Source organism: Mirounga leonina, unplaced genomic scaffold, assembly GCF_011800145.1.
Source record: "Mirounga leonina isolate KUSES-001 unplaced genomic scaffold, KU_Mleo_1.0 Mir_165, whole genome shotgun sequence".
Taxonomy (NCBI): Eukaryota; Metazoa; Chordata; class Mammalia; order Carnivora; family Phocidae; genus Mirounga; species Mirounga leonina.
In genome coordinates this window covers 10,544,530-10,570,666 of record NW_023270415.1, presented here as the reverse complement: position 1 = coordinate 10,570,666, position 26,137 = coordinate 10,544,530, and the positions used below count along the sequence as shown (strand labels likewise).

Genomic DNA, 26,137 nt, shown 5'->3' with positions numbered 1-26,137 from the left:
CCAATTAGGATACAAAGCATGTAGAGAGGCCTTTGATCTCATGGTCAAAAGAAATTTCAGCTGGACAAAATAAAAACATATCTTTCTGTGGGTCAGTCTAGCAAAGAATAATAAACACAGAAGCCTTGATGACCTCATTTCAACAAGAAACAAGCCCTTCATAGGCAAGCTGAAAGCCAGCGTAGGCTGCATGTCTGAAGGCTGTGCCTGGCTAGCCTGCGGAGTGGGAGGAAGATCCCACAGAGAGATCTGACCTGGCAGGAACACGGAGAGAGAGACCAGCCTTACAGGACAGTGTGAACAGGCAGGACAGACAGGAATCTAAAAGAACAACAAATGCAACAGCAAATTATTAGTAAGTCTTCAAATCTACCCCATACCTTCCTCCCCAAAAACCAGACAAAAGAGTAACCGTGGAGAGGTTAGAAAGCCCAGAGAAATCACATAGCCCATATATTCTCATGGTACTTCAAACTCTAAATGTAAAGGGGAATCAAAATACTTAAAATGGTAGTCCAGGGGTGTCTGGGTGGCTCAGTCGTTAAGCGCCTGCCTTCGGCTCAGGTCATGATCCCGGGGTCGTGGGATCGAGTCCCGCACTGGGCTCCCTGCTCAGCAGGAAGCCTGCTTCTCCCTCTCCCACTCCCCCTGCTTGTGTTCCCTCTCTAGCTGTCTCTCTCTGTCAAATAAATAAATAAAATCTTTAAAAAAATAAAATAAAATGGTAGTCCAACCCTCTCCCACCTGAAATACCGACAGAGATTAAAAAAAAAAAAGGAAGATCAGGTGAACTCAATCTGATTAAAAGTGCAAGCCAGGCTTCAGCTAAATTCTAAGGGATCTGAATATTCTGCTCCTCACCCTAATCTCCATGAAGAAGAGCGAGCTTCCATTCTCTGAGATTTGAAACAAAATATTATACTTCAGTCTTTACTATTTTATTTACACCACCTGGGATATAATTTTTAAAATTACAAAATACATAAAGAAACAGGAAAATGTGATCCATAATTAAGAATTAACATAGTGAGTAAAAAAAAAAATGGATGACTCCATTAATGAAATTAGTAACAACTACAATAAATGTTAAAGAATATACAAAAAATAAGCATATAATGGGAGAAGATTTGAGATATATTAATACAAAATAGAAATTCTAAAATAGAACTAAATAAAAATCCTGAACTAAAAATACAGTATTTGAGCAAAAAGTTTATTGGGTGGTATATCACCTGAGGGAAGGTAAATAAAAGCAAAGATGGGCTATAAGGACTACATCTAAATAAAAAGCTTTTGCACAGTGAAGAAAACAATCAACAAAACTAAAAGGCAACCTGCTGAATGGGAGAAGATATTTGCAAATGACGTATCTGATAAAGGGTTAGTATCCAAAATATGTATTTATTTATTTTAAAGATTTTATTTATTTATTCATGAGAGACAGACACAGAGGGAGGCAGAGGCAGAGGGAGAAGCAGGCTCCCCACTGAGCAGGGAGCCCTACTCAGGACTTGATCCCAGGACCCTGGGATCATGACCTGAGCCAGAGGCAGACACTTAACCGACTGGGCCACCCAGGCGCCCAGTATCCAATATATAAAGATAGATAGATAGGTATCTCTATCTTTATAAATAAAAAATATAAAAAGTACATTTAAAAATATATGAAGAACTTATACAACTCAACACCAAAAAACCCCAAATAATCTGATTAAAAATGGGCAGAAGACACGAACATACATTTCTCCAAAAAAGACATCCAACAGACACATGAAAAGATGCTCAACATCACTCATCATCAGAAAAACGCAAATCACAACTACAATGAGGTATCACCTCACACCTGTCAGAATGGCTAAAATCAAAAACACAAGAAACAAGTATTGGCAAGGATGTGGAGAAAACGGAACCCTTGTGCACTAATGGTGTGAGGGCAAACTGGTGCAGCCACTTTGGAAAACAGTATGGAGGTTCTTCAAAAATTAAAAATAGAAATATCTTACCATCCAGCAATCACACTACTGGGTATTTATGCAAAAAAATACAAAAACACTAATTCAAAGGGATACATGCATCCCTATGTTTATAGCAGCATTATCTACAACAGCCAAGATATGGAAACCGCCTAAATGTCCATTGATAGATGAATGGATAAAGAAGGTGTGGTACACACACACACACACACACACACACTGGAATATTATTCAGCTATTAAAAAAATGAATGAGGGGCGCCTGGGTGGCTCAGTTGTTAAGCGTCTCAGCTCAGGTCATGATCCCAGGGTCCTGGTATAGAGCCCCACATCGGGCTCCCTGCTCTGCAGGAAACCTGCTTCTCCCTCTCACCCTCCCCCTGCTTGTGTTCCCTCTCCCGCTGTGTCTCTCTCTGTCAAATAAATAAATAAAATCTTAAAAAAAAAAAATGAATGAAATCTTGCCATTTGCAACAACACAGATGGAGCTAGAGAGTGCTAAGTGAAATATGCCAGTCAGAGAAAGACAAATACCATGTGATTTCACTCATATGTGGAATTTAAGAAACAAAACAAATGAACAAAGGAAAAAGAGAGAGAGAGAGAGAGAGACAAACCAAAAGAACAGACTCTTGAGAACAAATTGATGGTTACCAGAAGGGAGAGGGGATGGGTAAAATAGGTGATAGGGATTAAAGAGCACACTTATCATGATGAACACTGAAGAAGGTACAGAAATGCTGAATCACCATACTGTACACCTGAAACTAATATAACATGGTATGTTAATAATACTGAAATTAAAATGAAAAACTTAATTAGAAAAGTGAAAATCTGAAAAAAAAAAGTTTATTGGATGGGCCTCACAAAAGACAAGTCAGTAATCTTACATTTTCCAAATTAAACAGAGAAAAAGGACAGGAAAAAAATGAACTAAATAGCACTGACTTGAGAAATAATATCAAACAATCCAAAATATGAATAATTAGAGGAGAGAGAACAATGGGGTTTAAAATATTTCAAGAAATGTGAATGAAATGTACCAAATTTGAAAAACATCAAACCATTAACCCAAGATGCTCAATGAATCCCAAGCAGAAAAATACAAGCAAAACCAACCTATACTTATCATGATCTAATTTCTGAAAACAAACCATAAAAAGAAAAAAAATAAAAAGCAAGAAGAAAAAAGGACATTACATACAGGGGAACAAAGATAGTAATAATGGTCAATATCTCATTAGGAGCAATAGAAGCCAGAATGGAACAACCTTCCTAAAGTGCTAAAAGGAGAAAACTGTCAACCTAGAATCCTATGCTTGTCAAAATTACCCCTCAAAAATGAAGGCAAATTAAAGACATTTTCAGCTAAATGAAAGCTGAGAATATCTGTCACTAGCAGATGCACATTACAGTAAATGACAGAGGAAGTTCTTCAGGTTGAAGGGAAATAACACCAAACAGAAAAACTCAGATTTACAGGAAGGAATAAAGAGCAAAGACATGGTAAAATGTGGACAAATATTTTAAAGTTTTTTTTTTAACTTAAAAAAAAAGGCAATTGGCTGTAAAGCAAAACATACTACTGTATTATGGAGTTTATAACTTATGTAGAAGTAAGATATATAATACCAGCACAACAAGCGAGAGGATGGTAAATGGAAATGTATAGTTGTAAGATTCTTAGATTAAATCCAAAGTTGTAATATGAATTCAACATAGATGAATCCCTAAAACAACCAGTAAAATTTAAAACCAAACCTTGGGGTGAGGGTATGGGTTAGCCCGGTGATGGGTATTAAGGAGGGCACGTACTGCATGGAGCACTGGGTTTTATATGAGAACAATGACTCGTGGATCACTACATCAAAAACTAATGATGTACTGTATGATGACTAACATAACATAATAAAATTAAATAAAATTTAAAAAATAAAGAATAAAAACATAAAAAAAAAACCTTGGCTAAAAAGCCAAGGAGATTAAATGAAATACTAAAGAATATTTGAATAATCCAAAATTAGGCAAACAGAAAGGACAAACACATCAAATAAATAGAATACAAATAATGAGAGAGCAGACTTAAAATGGGCCGTATCAATAATTACATTAAATGTAAATGGACAAAACCCTCAGTTAAGAGGGATAATATTCAAGACTGGTTAGAAAGCCACAACTAACTATATGCCATTTATAAGAGACACACTTCAAGTATAAAGGCCAGATAGGTTAAAAATAACAGAATTTATACATATATATGTATGTAAATATATATGCATGTACATATGTATATATGTATGCATGTATATGTATATACTATATATGTAATGTATGTATATATTATACAGATACATATATATAATACATGTATATATATACCATAGTGTGTATGTGTGTGTATGTAGATACCAATCATAAAAAATGGGTGTGGCTATATTACTATCAGATAAAGTAGACTTCAAGACAAGGAGTATCACTAGAGATAAGAAGGGGTATTATATAATGATCAAAGGGTCAATTCAGCACAAAGATATTAAGAGTTCTAATTGTGTATGCACCTAATTATAGAACCTCAAACTAAATGAAGCAAAAATTTACAAAACTAAAGAGAGAAACAGACAAATCCACAATCACAGTTGAAGATTTTTAGCAACCTGTGCTCAGTAACTGGGAGAACAAGTAGACAAAAAAAATTGATAAGGATATATAACATTTTAATACATTTATTTGAGCATTTAAAAACATAATAATTAACTAGTGTATATGTCCCTTTCTTTCTGTTTTTCTTTTTTTTTTAAGGATTTTACTTATTTGAGAGAGAGAGAGCATGAGCAGGAGGTCGGGGGGGGCAGAGGGAGAGGAAGAAGCAGACTCCCCGCTAAGCAAGGAAGGCGACGCGGGGCTCGATCTCAGGACCCTGAGATCATGACCTGAGCCAAAAGCAGACACTTAACCGACTGAGCCACCCAGGCGCCCCTATATGTTCTTTTCTAAATAAACTTCCTATTCTATAGCCCTGTGAAATAGAAACAGAAGCCTAAGCTTTTTTGGGTTTGAGAATAAAATGATCCAAAACATGTGAACTCCTTAGAACAGTACACTGTAAAATACAGAGGAATCCTGAACACCAAAGTGCCTTTTGAATGATTTTTAGGAATTCCACTCTTTTTGGTTTTCTTTAAGTCCTAGGAAACTGCAGGACATAAATACTGGTGTAGGCTCTTATATTCACATATTTCTCAGCTTTTGGTTCCAGTATAAGTATTAAATACCACACTAGCACCTTTTAGCTACTAATTCCAGGGAAATAGTAAATCAAACCAAATACCAAATATCAATAAAATCAATTATCAAAAATCAAATGGTGTGTTGCTTCCCAAGATACTGAAGCAGATGGGTATCTTCCTTCACAATTTATTTTTTAGAGACTTTGGAAATTTCCAAGCAGAAAATACTGCTGTAATGTCTGCTAGAATTTCACTTAGAGAGATAGCATCTCTTGGTCTTCATGCCCCTCAAACCTATACAAAAAAGAGAGTGCATCCCCTCTCCTCCAATTTCCCAACCCACACTGTACAAAGTTCAAGCCTAAAGCAAAAAGCTAGGTTCTGGACTGCACTAATAGCAGGCATCACCTGGGGCTCCTCTCCTAGAAATAAACAAGTCTAAGGTGAGGCCCTGAAATCTTTATTTTAACTATGTGTCTCTGGTCATTCTTACAAAAGACCTTCAGGTTTTCACACAGGTGCAAATAGACGCTCAGCCCCGCATCACTAGCCACATGACCTTAGCAAGTCAATGAATGAATCCCCCTCAAGTAGGCTCTCATCTACAAAATGGAGACATCTCCACCTTTCAGGAGTAAGGGAAGCAGTATAATGCCTCAAACCTAATAGGTGCTCAAATTCTTTGTTCAAAGAATGAAAGAGAAAATATGCCTGGCGGGCAAGTTGAACATGTGTTCGAGCTGCATGGTTCAGAGCACAGACTTACAGGCTGAAGTCCAAATGCCACAACCTGCCACACTAGGTTTCTCTATTCCTGGAATCTCCCGCACTCAAATATGTCACCTTAACGCTGCAAAACGAAATTGCTCGGAGCATCCCAGACCAGCCGAGCTGTATCATGCCTCAGTCTTTTTTTTTTTAATGCAAAATTCTTTATTTTATTTTAATCAATTATTTTTAAAGTAATTTTAAAAGACTTGTTTACAAGAATGTTTAATTATAACTCTGTGGTCATAAGCCCAGGAATAATAACTAAATCTACGTTAATTTATTTTCCTCCTTTATGTATTTTTTATTTTTTTAATTTTATTTTATTATGTTATGTTAATCACCATACATTACATCATTAGTTTTTGATGTAGTGTTCCATGATTCATTGTTTGTAATGCCTCAGTCTCTTGACTGGGTCTGTCCCATCGGGCTGGAATCTCCCTCTTTAATTTCTCCCCCAGCCCCCCATCCCAGCCCCAGCCCATCCCTTTACCTGGCTAACACCTACCTTTCCTTAGGTAGATAGATGTGACTCAGCTCGGATCTCACCTTCCTCAGGAAAACTTCCCTGGCCTATTATTCCCGCCCCCTCCCTTTTAGGCTAGCACATTCTGATCACCCCACCATCTCTTCTGGGCTCCTTGAGGCAAAGAACACTGCAGGTGTTTGCCTGGAGAACTTCGGTGCAAAGCTGCACCTCAGGAAAAATTTGGGGAATATGTGGAGTTGGGTAGGGAGCCAGTCTTTTTTTTTTTTTTTTATTTTTTTTTTTTTTTGCGAGAGAGAGAAAGAGAGACAGAGAGCATGAGAGGGAGGAGGGTCAGAGGGAGAAGCAGACTCCCTGCTGAGCAGGGAGCCTGATGTGGGACTCGATCCTGGGACTCCAGGATCATGACCTGAGCCGAAGGCAGTCGCTTAACCAACTGAGCCACCCAGGCGCCCGTAGGGAGCCAGTCTTGAGCATTGTAAAAAATCATTCTCTGGTGCTTCCCTGGCCAAACATTGGACCTATAACCGAAACAGTTCAAACAACAGTCGGAAAGGCCCCAGGTGGGAAGGAACTGAGCTCCACCCCCAACCAAGAGCCAGCCTCAACTCACCAGCCACCTAGCTGAGCCCCCTCGGAAGCAGCTGCTCCAGGCCCCGTCCAGCCTCCAGATGACCACAGCCCCAGCAACACCCTGACTGCAGCCTCCAGAGACACCCTGAATTCCCACAGGGACGTCAGGATGGGACACTTCACATTTTTTGAGCCACTAAGTTTTGGGGTTGCTTCTTATGTAACAAGAGATAATACAGATTTTACTTCAACTCCTAGCTTCCTTTTTGCTCAGTATAATTTATCTAAAAGTGTCTATATCATAGATAAAAAAAAAAAAAAATCATGAAAGAGCCATAGAGAACACATGCTCTAGTTTCCTCTGGCCACCCTCACCAAAGAAACATCAGATTTCTCAGATTCTAAAATTGCTTAAAAGATACCCTAGATTCTGCTTTGTGAGGTATTCAGATTAAATGGGTCAACTATATAATTAAACCATAAAAATAGAATGAGTTGAACGATATAGTAAGAAATAGTTCAATAGTCTTTGAGTTGTTTGTTTCCAAATAGGGCTTATTTTAATTATAGAATACACATTTCATTAGATGTTACTTTAAACCCTTGTAACTTTTTAAAAGCATGTTTCAGTTCACCGAAGGCATTTTTACTTAAGGACCTAAGACTAAATTTAGAAATCACCTTTGCTATCTTTATTCCTCCAAATTTACTCTTTTTAATAATATCTACATTAATTTTTGTCGAAATAAAAAAAAGTGTTCCAAAAGTATAAATTTTATGTACTCCAAAACAAAAAAAAGAGCCCAGCTGTCTCAAAGAGCATCAAACTCATTAGCTAAAAACCCAAAAACTCTCAAGAAAAAAAGGATATCATTTCATAAAAACATTTTTTAAACCTAAGGAAGTAAGTACATTTTCATAGCCCAAAGTTGTGATGTGAACAAAAACATTTTAGAATGACTACATTTAAAATATTTTATGAAAGCTGAACATGCTCCAAAAACAGATTTCCATTAAAATTTTATTTTAAAATAAAAGTTTCATCATAGTCTTGCTTCCAAATGTCTACAAATGTTTAATAAATGGTACCCCAAAAAGCAAATCATAACTCAACTGATACTTTAAACATGAATGTCCACACAGAATAAAGACAAATGCAAAATGGTTAGGGAAAAACATACATACACGTGGCTTATTAAGCAGAAGTGTTCTATTAAAAATTATGGACTTTGTTTCAGATTCTTTTTTTTTAAGATTTCATTTTTATTTATTCATAAGAGACAGAGAGAGAGAGAGGCAGAGGGAGAAGCAGGCTCCCCACCGAGCAGGGAGCCCGATGCGGGACTCGATCCCAGGACCCTGGGATCATGACCTGAGCCGAAGGCAGACGCTTAACCATCTGAGCCACCCAGGCGCCCTTGTTTCAGATTCTTGATGAGAAGTTAAAGCCTATGACACAAGGCAGATCTTCCCTGGGAGAATGTCTGTAACCCTTCCTGCCCTCCCCAGCATTTTCCTACAAGGCATCCACCTTCAAATACCCTCCCTCTCCTTCCCTCCTGCCCAGGCTCCTGCCAAGTTTACTGTGCCTGGGGGCTCTCATTGTAGCACCAGGCATCCCTAAAATGAGGACTTCACCCAGATCAGCAGTTCCACATCAAAGGTAACCTGTTAGAAATGCAAATTCTCAGGTCCTTCCTGGACTCATAATCAGAAACTCTGGGAACAGATTGGCAATTTGCGTTTAACCCTCCAGGTGACTTTGCTATGCTGGAGTGTGAACCACTGACCCAGCTTGGGGGCTCCCAAAACCACCTGTGCAGCACTGTCACAGGTAACCTCCAGTGCCCCCAAATTCCTACTCGGGGAAAGGCCCCTGGGGCACTGCAGAATCCCAGATGTTCTTATCCGGTTGACGGTGTGGGCCACTGGAGTAGGCAATCTTGAAGGGCCTTTCGAGGAAGACCTGCATCTGTTTCGCCAAGTCAGCCCCTAGAGTTCCCATTTTGCTTGGGCGTTTGCCAAGCCAGAGAGAATGGAAGGCAAAAGCATAACTCTCTGCACATGTGGAGGCCAGGATCTGGATGCACAGAAAATCCCCCTTCCCGGGAGACACGTGTCCCATTCTCATTTCCAGCACAGTAACAAATGCCCCAAAACTGAAGGCCAGCCACCTCGCTCCTCTCCTACTCTGCTTACAAGCATTTATCAGTTTATTTCGGCGTTAAAGGGAGACATGACCTTATTTTCCAACACTGTGCCCCGGAGAGAGTACCCTGAATAGATTCTGTTAAGTCTACCGTGGAGCCGACTCAGCTTCTAAGGCATGATGAAATGAACCCAAAATGAGAAGTCAAAAAGATCCCTCTAGAAATGGCGACAACCATGTGAGTTGTGGTGAAGCTGGTATGTGTCAGGATAAAAACAATCTTAGTCTCAGCATAGGGGACTGAAAGCCAACTGTCCAGCCCCCTCTGGACAACCCCTTCCCTGTCCCAACAATAGAGGGTCCATTTTATATGGCAGCCCAATCTGGTCTGGGTCACCTCTGACCTTCATTAAGTTGAAACCTGCCTTCATATCACTTTCCCTCATGGGTCTTGGTTGGGTAATCTGCAAAGCATACAATTCACTAATCCCTCCACCCTACAAAGACCTTTCCAATATTGTCAAATAGTATTTACTGAGCCCAGACATATGCCATGCTGGGGCAGCTGTCTTGGACAGGATAGTAGTCCACCTCCACATGAGCCCCTAGTGTGTGACTGAGGAGAGCCACTGGGCATATCCCAAACCCTCGCCCCTCATACTCTTGAACTGGCCTTGGCATTTCTTGCTGTTATATTCCGTCTTTGATATATGCAGGTAAAGATTCTGGAACATCAGGTATTTGCCTTCATTTGCAGTACTGAGAGAAATCTTTGTTAAGTAAAGCCCAGATAGTCTCTCAGTTCCAGAGAAAGCACACTATCTAATTCCAAAACATCTTCTTAGGATGGGGAGATGCTCTAGGAAAACCCATCAGAGGGTCATCAATGATCCCTCTCAGGGCTGGGGGGAAAGTAGGGTTGGCAGAAGGGACATCCCAGGGGACAGTGAAATGCAGGAACTCTCTGGGAGCAGCTTCAGGGAGGGAGGCACCAGCCAGAGAAGACAAATGTGGGAATGTTCACTCCACCCCACCACTTCAGGTAAACGAGACGCACCACCAGGGATGACCGGGGTCGGGAGGGCAGTGGGACTGCCTCTTTCTGCCCACAGCTGAGGTTGCATGCCCCTCTGGCTCACTGAGTCCATGGGCTACACCAGCTCTTCCCCTCCCCAGAGACCTGAAGATTCCATGTCACCTCCTGGCACCCATGTCCCTGTCAGTAAGGTGGGACCACGGTAATATCAACACTGTAGTGTTGTTCTGAGAAAGAAATGGGGTAACCTCAGGTGACTTCCAGCAGCCCCCCTCAGGCACGGAACCTAAAGGTATGCCTGCCTCACACGGCCACCACCAAGTCCTCCCAGAGAATGCACTGTTTGTGGCCCCGAAACATCACCAGATCTCCCTTTGAGATTTTCTACACAAGAGGTCATTAAGCTATAAGAATTTTCTGCCAGAGGACTCAACAGAACTTGTGATTTGGGATGGAAAAAAAAAGTGACCTCTAAATATTTTTCTCATCTACAAAAAGTAAATAATTAAAAAGCTGACCGCCACTGATTTAAATATTTAGTATGAAAGTTTCAACAAAGTCAAATATAAAACTCATACCTTCCAAATATAAAGAGTTTATACAACCAACCTACAGACCAAAAATTACATTAAGAAAGCCTCTAGTTTTACTTTAAACCCTGCTTCTTTCACAAAAAGATGTGAGATACCTTGAAGAAAAAAAAAATAAAATAAAATCAGAGGAAAGCAGACCTAGAGAAAATTAAACACAGAAACAGTTCAAGGTAGAGAAGAAACTAATCATAATTTCCTACTAAGTTGCTACAGCTGAGCTTTGATTTTGCTTCGTTTATTATTTATAATCAAATTATTTGCCTTGCATGTTTCTGACACATTTTTAAGTGTGTAAAGCACACTGGGTGGTAACAATGCAAGAGGTACTTACTGACATCTCCACCGAAATACAGAAGGAGATGTTGTGTGGCTGCCTCTGGAATCTCCTTCAAAGCGGAGAGCAGCTGAGAGGGCTACTCAGTCAGGAAGATGATTCTAGAAGGGTCTAAGATAACCCCTTCCCACCTAAATGTTACCACCTAGAGCCACCTATTTGGAAGATCAAAGTTGACAAAATCAAAGCAGTGGATGGGCTATGTAGAATCTTAAAAGAATTATCTACAATAAATAAGCCTCTTAGATTGTTAAGAGCTCAGGAGATTCATAATTCTCAACAGAAGTTTCAAAAGCCTGACCAGAATGCAGAATTATCCACTTCTGTATGGATGCAGCCGTGTAGGTACTTAGTGGGCAAAGCCAGAATGTTCTTTGAGAAATAACAGTTTGAAGGACCCACTCCAGTACATGGGTCAAGTAAGTCCCCAAAAGTATACTGTCAAGGTGATTTTGTTCTGGAAATGTTTCAAAGTAGATATTACCAAGCTTTCTACCATAGCCACAGAAAAAAAATCTCACCTACTTACATGTAGAATCCAAATAAGTCAAACTCACAGAAGCAGAGAGTAGAATGGTGATTGCCAGGAAGTATGGGATAGGAGAAAAGGGGAGATGATGGTCAAAGATAACAAACTTAAAAGAGAGAGAACTTTAAAAAAAAGACGAGAGAGCAAACTTTCAGTTATAAGATGAATAAGGTCTGGAGACCTCATGTACAACATGATAACTATAGTTAATAATATCCTATTAAAATTTGCTAAGAGTATGGGGGCGCCTGAATGGCTCAGATGGGTAAGCGATTGCCTTTGGCTCGGGTCATGATCCTGGAGTCTGGGATGGAGTCGCGCATGGCTCCCTGCTCAGCGGGGAGTCTGCTTCTCCCTCTGACCCTCTCCCCTCTCATGTTCTCTCTCTGTCTCATTCTTTCTCTCTCAAATAAACAAATAAAATCTTTAAAAAAAACTTGCTAAAAGCATAGATCTTCAATGTTCTCACCATACACATGCACACACGGTAACTTCGTGAGACAGTGGATGTGTTAATTAGTTTAACTGGGGTCACTATTTCACAATGCATATATAAACCGAGACATCCCACTGTATATCTTAAACATAAATGATTGTTATTTGTCAATTATATGTCAATAAAGCTGGAAAAATATAAATAAAACCAATTAGGAAAAAACCCTCTCATAAATTAATTTGCTATATTAAGTTGTTAGATATGAACCATTAAAGATAATGATTTTAGTTTCAGACCAATTAATACTAAGCCATTCTTTGTGGCAGCAGAGCTGGGCTGATATTCTCTGCATTGCTGGTCAGCCCACGCACCAATGTGCTACCACATAGTCTGTGGTTTCATTGGAGGTTTTTCCCACTAGATGAAATTTTGGAGTTAGGGACAATATATTTTTACTCTTCGTTCTCAGCACCCAACGTAGTGCCTGAGCATATACAAACTAAATAAATGTACGCAACGAATGAACTCTAGACCACTCAGCAGAACACAGTTGCTGTGGTATACCTTCTTATGGACCCCTGAAACCTGGTCAAACTTGACCTCTTCACAAATGACCTTAATTTATGTTCCCTCATGTGACTAAAATGGAACAAGCTCTATGGGAATCCTGAGAGCATCCCTAGCCTGTTCCTGACACAACAATCAATACAAGATATTCTAAGAACCGAGTTCAACCAGCTACAGACACAGCCACACAATCGACCACAACTCTGTGTACTCTCAATTGTTCTTGAGCTTATCAGAGGAGATGTTCCAAATGTTTTACAGAAATCCAAACAGAAATCTACAGAGGCATTCTGATCTTCTAGGCTAGTAACCTGATGAAAAAAAAAAAACGAGGTTAGCTTGGCATGATTTGTTCTTAGTGAAACTATTCTTGCTTTTAGTTATTACTACTTCCTTTTCTACAAGTACACAACCATCTGCTTAACACTATGTTTTAGAATGCTGCCAAGGATAAGGAGTAAAATAATTGAATTGTAGAGTCTAGAACAGCATCCTCCCATGGAAACATAACGCAAGCCACAAAGGTGAACCATACGTGATTTCCAATCCTCTTGTAGGTATATTAAAAATTAAAAAGAAAAAGATGACATCATTTTTGACAATATATTTTATCCAAACCAATCAATTCAAAATATCCCCCAAATATTAATGAGTTACATTACATTCTGTTTTCAAGCTAAATCTGCAAAGGCTGGTACTTTACACCGACAGGATAGCTCAATTCATGCTCGCCACACAGGCAGGGCTCAGCAGCCACGTGTGGCCAGAGGCCCCCATACTGGACAGGGCAGGTCTAGGATCTTGTCACTTTCTGAAAAACCAGGGCATCTGACTTGATTCTGGCACCTCTCAGCTTCTCCATGATCTCTTAGGATATTACCAATAGTGGTGCCTTGATCCCAGCTGTAAACTCCTTCAGCATCTGAGAGATCATTCACCTCAATCTTGAGATGCAAATTTCTCATGTAGCAGAGTGGCTTTAAGACTGAGGCAGATATTCACAAGAAGCTGCTGGTTTGAATATGATTTATGTCCTCCTCTGTCAAGTCATACAGTAGGCCTAAGGCAGAGATATACTTATACGCCCTCGCATTCAAGTTATTTAAACATCATAAAAGACATGACTGTGTCTTCTGCTCTTTTTTTTTTTAAGAAGATTTCATTTATTTATTTATTTGAGAGAAAGAGAGAGAGGGAGAGACGGAGAGCACACGCAGGGAGGAGCAGAGGGAGAGGGACAAGCAGCCTCCATGCTGAGCACGGGGCTTGATCCCACAACCCCGAGATCAAGACCCGAGCCGAAATCAAGAGTCAGATGCTCAACTGACGGAGCCACTGGGGCGCCCCCTCTCCTGCTCTTTTTTATTCAGACCATATATGGTCCAGGAAAACAATTAGGGAGGAGGCATGACAGATGCGTTTTAGGGTGACCAGGATTGCATGAAGCAGAGCGGAGGTGAACGGGCATTCCGGACAGAACGAACAGCAGGTGCAACGCAGGGAGACGCCCAAGGGAAGGGGCCAGAAGGACAGAGAAGCCACACTGGGAAGAACTGGAATGGTGTTAATAAGACTTTGTTTTGAGCATGTGGTCCAGGCTTGGAGCAGGCAAGCAGTGTGACAGACCAATACCTCAGCTAATTTTGGAGACAATACAGTGGAGGCAAGAAAGGGAAGAAGGTTCAGGGTGGGATTATCAGTCAGAAAGGAGAAGATGGGCCGGGACTGAGAGAGAGGGAAATACAGAAAGGATGTCAAAGGGGACCAGGGTCCTGACTTCAATATCAAGATGCTGCACATCAGCTGGCAAGACCCATCAATCTGAAGGCCTCTTCCCTTCATGGTACGCATTCCCGATGTCAGTGTTAGCTCAGCTGCAGGGGTTAGAATTCACCCCTTTGCAAATGCTTTTCGTGACTCCTACAATGTCACTTCATTAGACCACAAAGCATCAACAAATCGATTAAAAATCTATGAGCACAGGCAAAAGTTGTCTTGCTTGCCAGTCTGTTTGCTATTTTCGGTTTGAGGAATTTATCCTCTTATTGGTAGAAGGAAGCTTCTTATAGGAATTTTGTTTCACTTATCAAAATGCAAAGGAAAAAAACACCTGCTGACGTCATATTCCTTTTATATAACTTTCTGCTCCAAGAGGGGATGAGGGTCTGAAAAGTGACAGAAAAAAAGAAAAAGTGACAAATCTTTATCTTTCTCCGAAAATAAAGAGATGAATCTTTGCTTCATTGATACTGCACCCTCCACCCTCCACACCGAGATGCACGTGACCCCATTCACAAGGCACACTGACAGTTTCAACAAGGGCAACAAGACACTTCAGATGGACAAGTTCAGAAATCACTTCCATTCTCCTACTATAGCAGTGACATGGCATTAGGACTAGAGAAGTCTACGCATCAACTTGAATGGGACACAAGGTGCCCAGATACTTGGTTAAACAAGTGTGTGTCTGCAGGGATGTTTCTAGATGGGACTGACACTTGAATGGATAGACTGAGTAAAGCAGATCGCCCTCCCCCACAATGCGGGTGGGCCTCATCTAGTTTGTCGAAGGCTGAATACAACAAAAAGGTAGAAGGGATGATCTGATCTCTGCCTGATTCCATGAGCTGAGACACCCGTCTTCCCCTCCCCTCACTCTGTAACTTACACCATGGGCTACCCTAGGTCTCCAGCCTGCAGATGACAGATCTGGGACTTCCCAGCCTCCATAACCTCATGAGCCACTTCTTCCTTATAACAAATCTCCTTTAAAAAGACATGGAGATAGAGACAGAGACAGAAATCTATTGGTTCTGTTTCTCTGGAGAACCCTAACATGAGATATCTTGTGACTAATAAATACTACCTGGTCAAATAAAAAAATCCAAATTAAAATGAGGATATTTAAGTATTTCAGATACAAAATGTTTGATTATGTCTTAGTATCCGGAATTAAAAGGTCTTGGCGATACAGTCTCTTTATCATTAACTCACAGTATCTAAACACCTTTTGGGAAAGGTCCGAAGGGCAGACAGAGCTTTTCAACAGCTGAATGCCTCACACTGAAATTACTCTAGAAAAGGCATGTGGAAATAGCAATGGGGATTAACAACTAAAGCAGTTCGGGCCTGTGCTGGTGAATTCTGAGAGGAAAAAAAATACCTGGAGGAGAAATCAGATAAGCAAAATAGGCCATATGAGTTGGAATGTGTGACACTGGGGAGAACGCAGAGCCACTTCTAACTGGGAAATGTGGTCACTGCGAAAGTTCGTATTGAAAACTGGACCTCTACACACACACACACACACACACACACTCGCGCGTGCGTAACTACATGATATGCGTGGGACTCCCATCACTTCTGTGGAAAATTCACTTAAAAACAATTTCCAAACAACACAGATAGAACCTTATTTCAACTTTCCACAAAATGTAGATTTATATGATTGGAATCCCCTCCCCCTACAAGAACTATAAATATAAATTCCCTAATAGGAACTAGAAAAAAGAAAATCTTCATTAAATGAAATAACTGAGTTGCTAGACAGCCAGTCTATCCCCTCAAAGATGGTGGCCACTTTGACCAAAACATTATAAAAAGGTTTATATGTGGTTACACACCCGATTTGTACTGCAGGTTAGAACAAAGCCTGCAGAAGCTACGAAGAACATCCATGACCAGTCACATTCAGAACCAACACAAAGATTCCTCATCTTCTCTCATGGTCACTAAACAAGAACAAAATGTCTTGGGAAGAACAACATCTGATTCTTAAAAATCACAACATTCCAATTAACGATCATTTGAATGAGCACAGGCCAGGGATAGATTAAAAGGATTTTTTAAATCCCCAATTCATAGTCAGGAGTACAATGAGCCTTCCATTTCACCTTGTTCTAACAACGGAGTCAAGACACAGAAGTGCTGTCAGGATTCACTGGTATTTCTGAACACTTCTGAGTTCTGTTTCTGTCTGTTTCTGACCAACTATGGAAGTGATAGCCCTATGGTAGCCAGAGAAAGAAAGATGACAAATAGGTTGCACGTGTAGGTGAATAAATACAAGCATACACCTATGATTGTGGAGTGTGTCTGCACAAGGATTTGAAAATGTCCTTACCAAAAAAAAAAAAAAAAAGAAGAAGAAAGAAAGAAAGAAAGAAAAATTTAAAAAGGAAGAGAGAAGAGGTCCTTAGATTTTATTCGCTAAACTTCACCCAAAGACCGCAGTCAACAAGCGAGCACCGTGAAAGCTTTAAAAGCCTGGAAAAGAATATATAAATATTCTTATTTCTAAAATGGGTATGATTTTCTTTTGTGAAATACAAAGAGCATCCAAATGCCCTGACCAGAGTCATTATAATGAGATGTGGCATCGTAAGTAACAAGATCTGGCTCAGACGCAGGGGCGAGAGCCCGCAGTCCAGACTGCTGACCGCGCAGGTCTATCAGGCGGCTGGCTACGGCCCCAATTTCAGGGCCGGCTTCCGGAACGGCCAGGGCAATCTGACAAGCATTGGTTGCTTTTTATAGTGGGTACATTTCTCTACCTTGTTTCCTCTTGTGGTTTTGATAGAAGGACTAGGTGCCTGAGAGCTGGCATCTCACATACCAGGGAGGCCTTGGGTGACGTTTGGCTTGAGGATGCTCTCGGAAAGACCAGGGCGAACCAACGAGCATGCCCTACCCCAAGAAATCCTTGTTTCTGAATATTAACTCTCGCTCTCCTCTGACTCTCTGTCCCCAAAACACTCGACCAAGGACTGCTTGAAACCTGCCCGCTGGACCTCAGGGATAGCCACCTCACTGGAAAGCCAGTCATCTCAAATGCAAAGGTGAGAGCAGAGTTCTGCTTGCCTTCTGGCCTTTCTGCTGTGCCTTCAAGCTTGCAGGGAGGCAAAGACCTCATAACGAGCAGGTCACCCTCGGACCCCAGCAGGTAAGTACTTAGGAGGCCCTGCAAGGGGCCTGGCACGGTTCTAGGCACTGTGGATTCGGCAGCCGCCATGACAGCATCCCTTTCAACCTGGAGAAGGTACTTTCACCATGTAAACAAATTACACAGTTCTAGATAGACACGGCGCCTGTGAAGAAAATAAAGCAGGACGACAGGAAAGAGGGTGGCTGGAGAAGGGGCTAGCTTAGCTCCCGGGGTCAGGGTGAGTCTCTGAAAAAGTGACTTTCAGCCTGTGACCTGTATGATGAGGACATACAAGACAGATGGAACGGCCCTTGAAATCCGAGACACAGTTAGACGTAAGTGCAACTAGCCTCGGTGGAGTGCTCTGCATTTTGCAAGCACCACCTTACTGAACCCTCCCAGCAACCCTATGAAGCAGGTATGACACGAAGTAGGTTATCCCCGTTTTACAGATCAGGAAACTGAGGTTCCAGAAGCCTCCGGTAACGCCCTCACGTTCACACAGAGCCAATCTTTGCCCCCAGACAGACTCACCTAGAAAACTTTCTCTCAGTCTCTAGGTAATGGGCTGTCCTACAACTAAGTGTTTGGCCTGGAATCCTCATGGCCCTGACCGAGCCCTCACCCTGGCCTCACTTCGCCCTGCTCCTGGTGTCACAGAAATAAAGCTAGTAATTCCCCAGGGCTCTGCCACCCATTCTGAATGTGTACACAGTGTCCGTGACTCCCCTTGAATCTGACAAATCTGGGCCGTCCCAGTTTCCTTGATCTCTGACACCAGCAGTCTGTAGTGCATGTGGGGACAAAAGAATCTGTGAATTCCTTCTCTACACATATTGGAAGTATCAGAAAGACTACTGACACCGGATGCAATTGTCTACACCAGCTTCCAATCCTGAGGGAGGGGATTTCACTACATATGACCCCCAGGTCCTTCCAAATAACAGGATCCAACTTGGATCACTGATACACAAATAGAAATAAAATACAAATCGGCAAGCCCTTCCAGCTTGAACTCCAGAATATACCGTATTTCACCGATTCTAAGACTCATCTATTTTCCCATTTTAATACCTGAAATCAGGATTCATAGCACAATGAGCGGTATGTCGAAGCTTAACTGGCAGTGTGTTTTCTTTCTTGGTGTTACGTACGATAATCATGCATCTTAAGATCACTATGGGGTTAGGTTAAGAGAAATTCAAAATTGTGCAAACATCAGGTTCCCCCCATTTCCTTTCTTTCCTTTAAGTCCAACTGGCTGGTCACCATGACAGCTTTTTGTCTCCCCATTTCCCCTCTTTTCTGGCAATCCATTCTCCACAGGGCAGGCCGTGTGAGCTGCCAAACCTGCACCCTAGAGCCTGACCTTCCTTGTGTCACACCCTCTAGCAGTTCCCACTACTTTAGAATGAACAGAAATTCCTCCTTCCCCCCGCCCCCATGGCCTACAAGGCCTTGCTGACCTGGTCACTCTCATGTTGTCTCCTGTTCTTCACAAAGGCAGGTTCTGCCTGCCTCAGGACCTTTGCATAAGCTGCCCTCTCTGCCCAGAGACCTTGCAGAGATTGCCTCTTTTTTTTTTTTTTTTCTCCACTTAAGTCTCAGCTCAAACATCCTCCACAGAGCCCTCCCAGACCACCCCGCCCATCTGGGAATACCACCCTCATTCCTGACTGCACTTACTACTGCTTGAAACTAGATTTTCATGGGGCACGTGGGTGGCTCAGTTGGTTAAGTATCTGTCTCTTGATTTCAGCTCAGGTCATGATCTCCGGATCGTGGGACTGGCCCCGTGTCAGTGTCAGGCTCTGAACTCAGCAGGGAGTCTGCTTGAGGATTCTCTCCCTCCTTCTCCCTTGCCCCCCAACTCGAGTGTACCCACATGCACACATGAGCGCTCTCTCTCTTTAAAACAAATAAATAAGTCTTAAAAAAAAACTAGCTTTTCATTTATCTGTTTATTACCTTTTTCCTCCATTTGATACCATAAAGCTTCAAAGGAGCAAGAACCTTCTTGGGCACTGCTTATCCCCAGTACCTAGGCACACAGTGAATCCTCTATAAATATCCATTTAATGTAATAACGATAATAGAAGAAATTACTAAACTACATTCTTTCTCATGGTTACTTTCTTTTCATTAAGTTCCAACCAATGAGACAAAAAAAAAAAAAAAAAAAATGCTGGCAATGATTATTTTGAAGCCTATCTGTGATTCCTCCTGATAAAGACAAAAAAGAAAAAAGAAAGAAAGAAAGAAAAGAAAAGACACAAACTTCCAGTGGGGCTTTTGAGGAGCAAATGCTTTGCCTTACAACATAACCACTCAAAAATTTCCCATATGCTTCTAAATTGTATCTTTAAAAGCTTTCTCTGGAACTGGACAATTTCAAAATCCATTGATCTTGCTCTGATGTATAAAACATACCACAGAATTCTTATAATTCTTCTAGAAACCTGTCTGCCAAATGACATATTGTTTCCTTTTGCTTACTATTCACCTTTGAACTTCCCTCTAAAGTGTTTACAGTTTTAAAATTCCAGCTTTTGCGCTAGTTCCAGTTTAAAATTGTTTAATCATCCACATGTTCACTATTTTTATCACCAAACATACTGGAAAGAGGAAGTAAATTGTTTCATCTACTAACTACTAAAGTTTAAAAAAAAAAACAAAAACAAACCCAGTCTTAGGTCTTTGAATGCTGTGTTCTCATGTGACTCTCCTTATGAGACTCAAAATGTTAAAAAACATAAACATCACATGCAGTCCCTTTTCACAGGAAAGAAGAAACCTAACGTGTCATAATAGGAATATGCATGATTTAAGGTCATTAATTTTGTATCACAAGAGATAATCTAGAAATAAACCCAGGCTTAAAAACAGGAGGCAAATGAATTCTGCAAACATTTTGAAGCCTTGCCCATACCTTCATTATCTATAGTTAATTGTACGGGTGATGACATCCATAAACAATGAAAAACCGTATTTCTTACTACTTTCTCTAAAATCTTCCACGCGAATGATCCAGTTAACGTATCCTTTCAAACTTCAGAACCAATGCTACCTTTAGCTTCTTTGGTAAAATATTTTGGGCAAAATTTGTGTTCTCTTCTGAACAATTCTCCAGTACTACTTTTTTGTACTTCTAGAATGCTTTCAATACAAAAATGACCATTAAAATTTAAACTAAGCTCTGCCTCAAGTGTAAAAGTAAAAAAAGGAATACATTGAAAGGAGTTTGATCCAGTGTCCATTAATCATCGTAATGTACTTATTTGATGTAGTTAAGTGATGGAAGTGAATAAAGTTCCTTTAACCAAGGGAAGGAAAGTCAGTGGTGGTAAAGGGGAGGCTAGGACTCTCACCAGACCACCTACGCGAGAAAGCCAAAAACAGACACAACACGGCTTCATAATCTAACCCACTTGCACTGGCCTTTACATAGTTGAAAGAAGTTAAACCTGCCAGTCTTCTCCTTAGTCCTTCTAAAATAAGCAATCTTTAATAAGTATTGTGAAATATCAGGAGGTTATCTCTGAATATTAAAATTAACTTCATTTCTCCTGTTTGGGACTCCCAACGTTACCCAGGAAATTCAAAGCGTGTCACTGAGTTATGAAAAAGAGATTTGTTGGTATCAAACCCCTAAAGAACGTCATGAGCACTTCCTGAATGTGCAAAACAGAGGCTATTCCACATGGGGTGGTGGAAAGATCCATGGGTTCCAGAGGCACACAGGCCCCCGGTTAAAAATCGCAGCTTTGCTACTTAGTAGTTATGTGACTCAGCCAGTCACTTCATGTCACCCGAAGAAAGAAGATAACAACCACTATCCTGTGTTGGAATAAAGAGAATCCACTGTCAACTGCCCAGGACGAGGCCAGTCCCCGAGCCAGCCCACAGAGATAACTCGAGTTACAGTCCAGAAAGCCCTTGTTCTGAGACTTCTTATTCACTCCCTACCCTTGGTGCTGTACTAAATAGAATGAATATCTTTTTCTTGGATGAGTCATGGCTTTGCAGAGCTTCAGAGTCTTCATCCTGAATATCAATGCTCACTGCATCATACTGGGACCCAGAAAAACGGTAAAAATTAGAATAAATGAGAAGCTGTTTTCTTAAAGTCATGATGCAACTGGGTTTCTTATCATTTGTTTCTCTCTCTTACAAGTTAAGTACTGAAAACAAGTCCAGGTTAGTTGGACATCCCCTAGGCTCAGAAGGATCAATCTTAACCTATCACGGACAAATAAGAGGAAAGAGTACAGTTGATTAAATACGATTTTTACAAAGCGATGTTTGTCATAACACCTGGAATACTCAGGTTTTCAGAAAGAAAAATCTGGCCAAGTAAATAGATTGAAAAATCTATTTCTCTGTGGATATACAAAGGAGACACTTTTTAAAAAGTTTATTCCTAAAAGATTGTTTAGACGGTATCTGTATGGTGAGAGTATATTTTGGGGGCAAGGGCAAGCAATGGGATTACTAAATTAACTCTTCCAATTCTACCTGACCACAAATGCGCCTTGTCCACCAGCATTACCCACAGCACCACCTACTGTCAGACTGTGCCTACAGCAGGGCCCCAAGAGTTAGCCATGCCTTTGATGAGCTAAGCAAACTGTTGAGGAATGAAAGAGGTATCATTTCAAAGTTAAAAGGCAGTGGGGGGGGGGACCTCAAAATGAAAGCAAACCCCTGACAATCTTGCAAGATATCTAGGTAGCAAACACAATCATTTGGTTACAGACACATGGCAAGTAAGTAGTTTTCATTTTTCTTAACGGTAGCTAATTAGGCTGCTCTAAAGATTTGAAAGCCCAAGTAAGAATTCTAGGATCTGGCTGATGGATATACCACACGCACGTTTATTATTTTTTTTAATACAATGCACATGTTTATATATCATTACCTTTTGCCCCAATGAAAGTTACCCACTGTTGTGCCACCACAATGGAATTTCAAGTAGGAATCAGAAGTTTTATTGTCAACCCAGAGAACGAGGGGGTTCAGAATGGGGTCCAGAGCCCATGTTTCCCCTAATGTCTAGGCTTCTCCTTAGACACTTAGGCCCTTAAGGGTAATTAAGTCTCCTTATTATGAAATGTACCTGGATATGACGGCTCAGGACTGTGTGTTCTTGCCCTTACAGATCTGCTTTATACTGTGCATAAGAATACACAGAACAGACTGTCAGTCATAAGCAAAACAACAACCCAACCTCAATTCGGATCTAAAATTAAACCACAGACTTAAAATAGACCATGACTTAAAAGTGCTCCGATCTGAAAAACAAAACAACTGTTTTCCAAACAGAAAAACATACGGACTGATAAAAAAAAAAAATTAAAAATAAAACTAGGTGACACTTACCTAGCACTGTGTTCCAGGCGCTGCTCAAAGCACTTAACAGATTATCAGGTTCACAAAGCATGGGCACCTCCCTGTTCAATGAGTGACTTTACTGTTTTAAGATCTATAGTAGCACCATAAATACCATAGGATAAATCAATGGGATGTTAAGGACAAAGAAGTCTGGCTTATCATTTACCTCACCCTTATGTTAAAATAATCATGCTGAATGATCTGAATGACCAGGGGTTGTGATGTCACAAAATAAGTACAGGTTAGTACACGTGGAATGACTCCACGTGTAAACTGGGGAGAAGATGCTACATAAAGGTCTTCAACACCAGCAGGGGAATGAGGAAAATAAAAGTCCTATTATCTATACTGCAAAAATGCGTATTCTACTATCACATTCCCCTTCTCAAAAACAAACCAGTTTGTAGTTCTCACAATGCCAGCCATGCAATGTTGTCACAGATGTGTGCCAGATTTTGCACAGGATATGGCCGTGAGGAAAAACCCAGAGTTTGCCTGTATCTTAGGCAGCAAAGAAAGCCTGTTCATTGTTGTGGCTCAGTAAATCCAAATAACAACTTGAAAGGGTTAAAAAGCCGGGCACTAGGTGTTTTCTTTCCACTTTCCCCGAGTAACTGCAGCACACAGAAAAGTTCTCTCTGCCACCCTCCCCACCAGCCTGCGCGGAGGGCGAACTGTCACTGCCATTTCCACCACGCAGCTCCCGCTCCCAACAACAATCAGAGGGCACCAGGCTGGGCAGCAGGCACCGGCGGCTTCCCACAGCCTGCACGCGCTTTGCTGCCAAGTTACGAGCTCCGCTGGGTGACGGGTGCACGAGGGAGCCAAGGATAACTTCATTCTATTTCAAATCTGTGTGCTTTCAAAGAAAGTGAAGAGGACCGAGACCATGGGTGGAGGTGGTAGGGGTAACCAAAAACAAACGTTCAGAGCCTCTGCATCTGCATCTCTTGCAAGAATTCCCAGCCGGCGATTAGGAGATAGTGATACCCACAGGGATTTAGCCCCCCAGGTTGGAGACCACGCGAGGAGAAGGGGTCGAGCGGAGTCCGGGTCCCTCGCCTACCCACTCCTCCAGCAGCAAGGGGCAGGCGCGCTTTCGGAGCCCGCCGCTCGCGCCCCGCAAGCCCGCCCGGCTCCGCAGCGCCCCTGCCCGGCCTCCCCGCCCATCCCGGACGCGCAGCCGAGCGCCTCCTCTCGCGGCCCACACAGCCGGTCTGGGGGGTCCGTCCCGGCCAGTGCGGCTCCCGGGCCGGCCTAGATGGACACCCAAGCCGGGCGCGGAGGCTCAGAGGCGGACCCGGTTCCGCTCCGGCCGCGCGCGGCTCGAGCATTGTCCGCAGTCGGAGCGCCGCGCGGCCACCCGCCCGACCCCCGCCCCGGCCCGGCCCCTGGCCCAGCCTTACCTCGGCCGCGCTCCCCGGCCCCGGGCAGTGCGGCCCCAGCCGGGCGCCAAGCTCCTGGGGACTGCAGGGAGGAAGGTCGGGCCCGCCAGGAAGGGGGTCCGGGCCGCCGGCGCCGCCGGAGGGCCGAGCGCGGGCCGCAGGGGCAGCCGAGTCCTCGCGCCGCCTCCGCGGGGCCACGGATAAAGAGCTGACCCGGTTAGCCAAGGGGGCTCGGGACGCAAGGCCGTGGAGGGCCCGGCTGGCGGCGGCCGCGATGGTTCTGTCTGCACCGAGTGGGAGGGCTCAGGCGGGCTTCGCGGAGCGCGAGGGAGGGAACTTGGAGCGAGTTGCTGTGGCCCAGAGCGCGTGTCCCTGTGGAGTGTGCACGCCCCTATAGAGCGCCCCGCCCCGCCCCGTCCCGCCCCCTCCCCACCCCCTCCCTCTCCCCGCCCCCGCTCGCACCCCCACTTCCAGCGTAGCCACCTCCCTCAGCTCTATCCCCTCCCCCATTCCCACCCCGGTCCCACCTCTAAGCCCCTCCCATAGGCCCACCCCCCACTCCCACCTCCAAACCACTCCCACATGCCCGCCCCCACTCCCACCTTCAAACCCCTTCCACACACGCACCGCCGCTCCAGCCCCGGTGGGAAGAATCCACACGATCTCAACTGCTGGGCAGCCACAGATCAGACCACAGCGCACTGGGGACCTAGAGTCTGGTTTGTGAATGTGATGATAGCCCCACCTGGTAGTCAACCCATCCAGATGATCTCCGTGCCTGACATTTTCTGTGGACTCGCTTCCACATACTCAGTGGAGCCTGCTTAGCATTTGTAGACTTAATTTCTGAAGGCCTTTTTAAGACTCCAAAAAATGGGGCGCCTGGGTGGCTCAGTTGGTTAAGCGACTGCCTTCGGCTCAGGTCATGATCCTGGAGTCCCAGGATCGAGTCCCAGGATCGAGTCCCACATTGGGCTCCCTGCTCGGCAGGTTGTCTGCTTCTCCCTCTGACCCTCCTCCCTCTCATGCTCTCTGTCTCTCATTCTCTCTCTCCCAAATAAATAAATAAAATCTTTAAAAAAAAAAAAAAAGACTCCAAAAAATGTTTGGAGAAAACAGTAAAGAATATAGAAAAAATCTCAAGCACGATGTACAGCCCCTAGAGTATGGGCCTGCTGATGTTTCCCAATTAACTAAATGTTTCGGGGTACATCATGATTCATGTCATGTGTAGTTTGGTAATGTTATTCTTTAGATTCACTTAATTACTTGGTTTTTCGAGGGTTTTGTTATTTTAGGAATACTAAGCACATTCTACTTTAGTTTTTACTATTGGGAACTCTAGTGGATGAAATCCATATTTATCAAAAGGATTGAATGAGATATAAACTCACAACATAATTATTTCTCTAAAATATTTAACAGAGATTTCTTTATACCTTTCGTACATTTGAAATAAAATTGCATTCAGCCCATTTCCTCAGAAAGATCCATCTATATTTGAATTGTGTGACTTGTTTCATTCCATTTCTGAGATTATCAAATAAATAAAACTCAGACTTCCACAATAAATTTTTGGCTATTTACAAGAGAACCATTTTAAGAAAGTGACATGATACTGGGTTTTGAATGGAAATTTCCTTCAGCATACTAACACATTCCATGTGATGATCATACATTTTGTTGTGGTCTCCATTAAATCCAAAAGTCGTATAACGGAAGAATGAAGTTATTTTTCATCATTAGCATAGCAAATCGGAAGT

At 42.3% G+C, this 26,137-nt stretch overlaps 1 protein-coding gene across 4 annotated transcripts in view; it reads right to left on the bottom strand.

Moving 5' to 3' along the window:
* FAM110B (family with sequence similarity 110 member B) overlaps nt 1–24,730 on the bottom strand; it is a 147,163-nt gene extending 122,433 nt beyond the window's left edge. For 3 of the 4 annotated variants that reach the window (XM_035011191.1, XM_035011192.1, XM_035011188.1), the window contains exon 1: nt 24,396–24,730. The gene's annotated coding sequence lies outside the window, so the exon portion shown is untranslated. Of the gene's footprint in view, nt 1–254; nt 322–24,395 lie in introns of all 4 variants that reach the window. The other variant, XM_035011189.1, reaches the window with a different exon arrangement.
* Between the last annotated feature and the right edge of the window lie 1,407 nt (nt 24,731–26,137).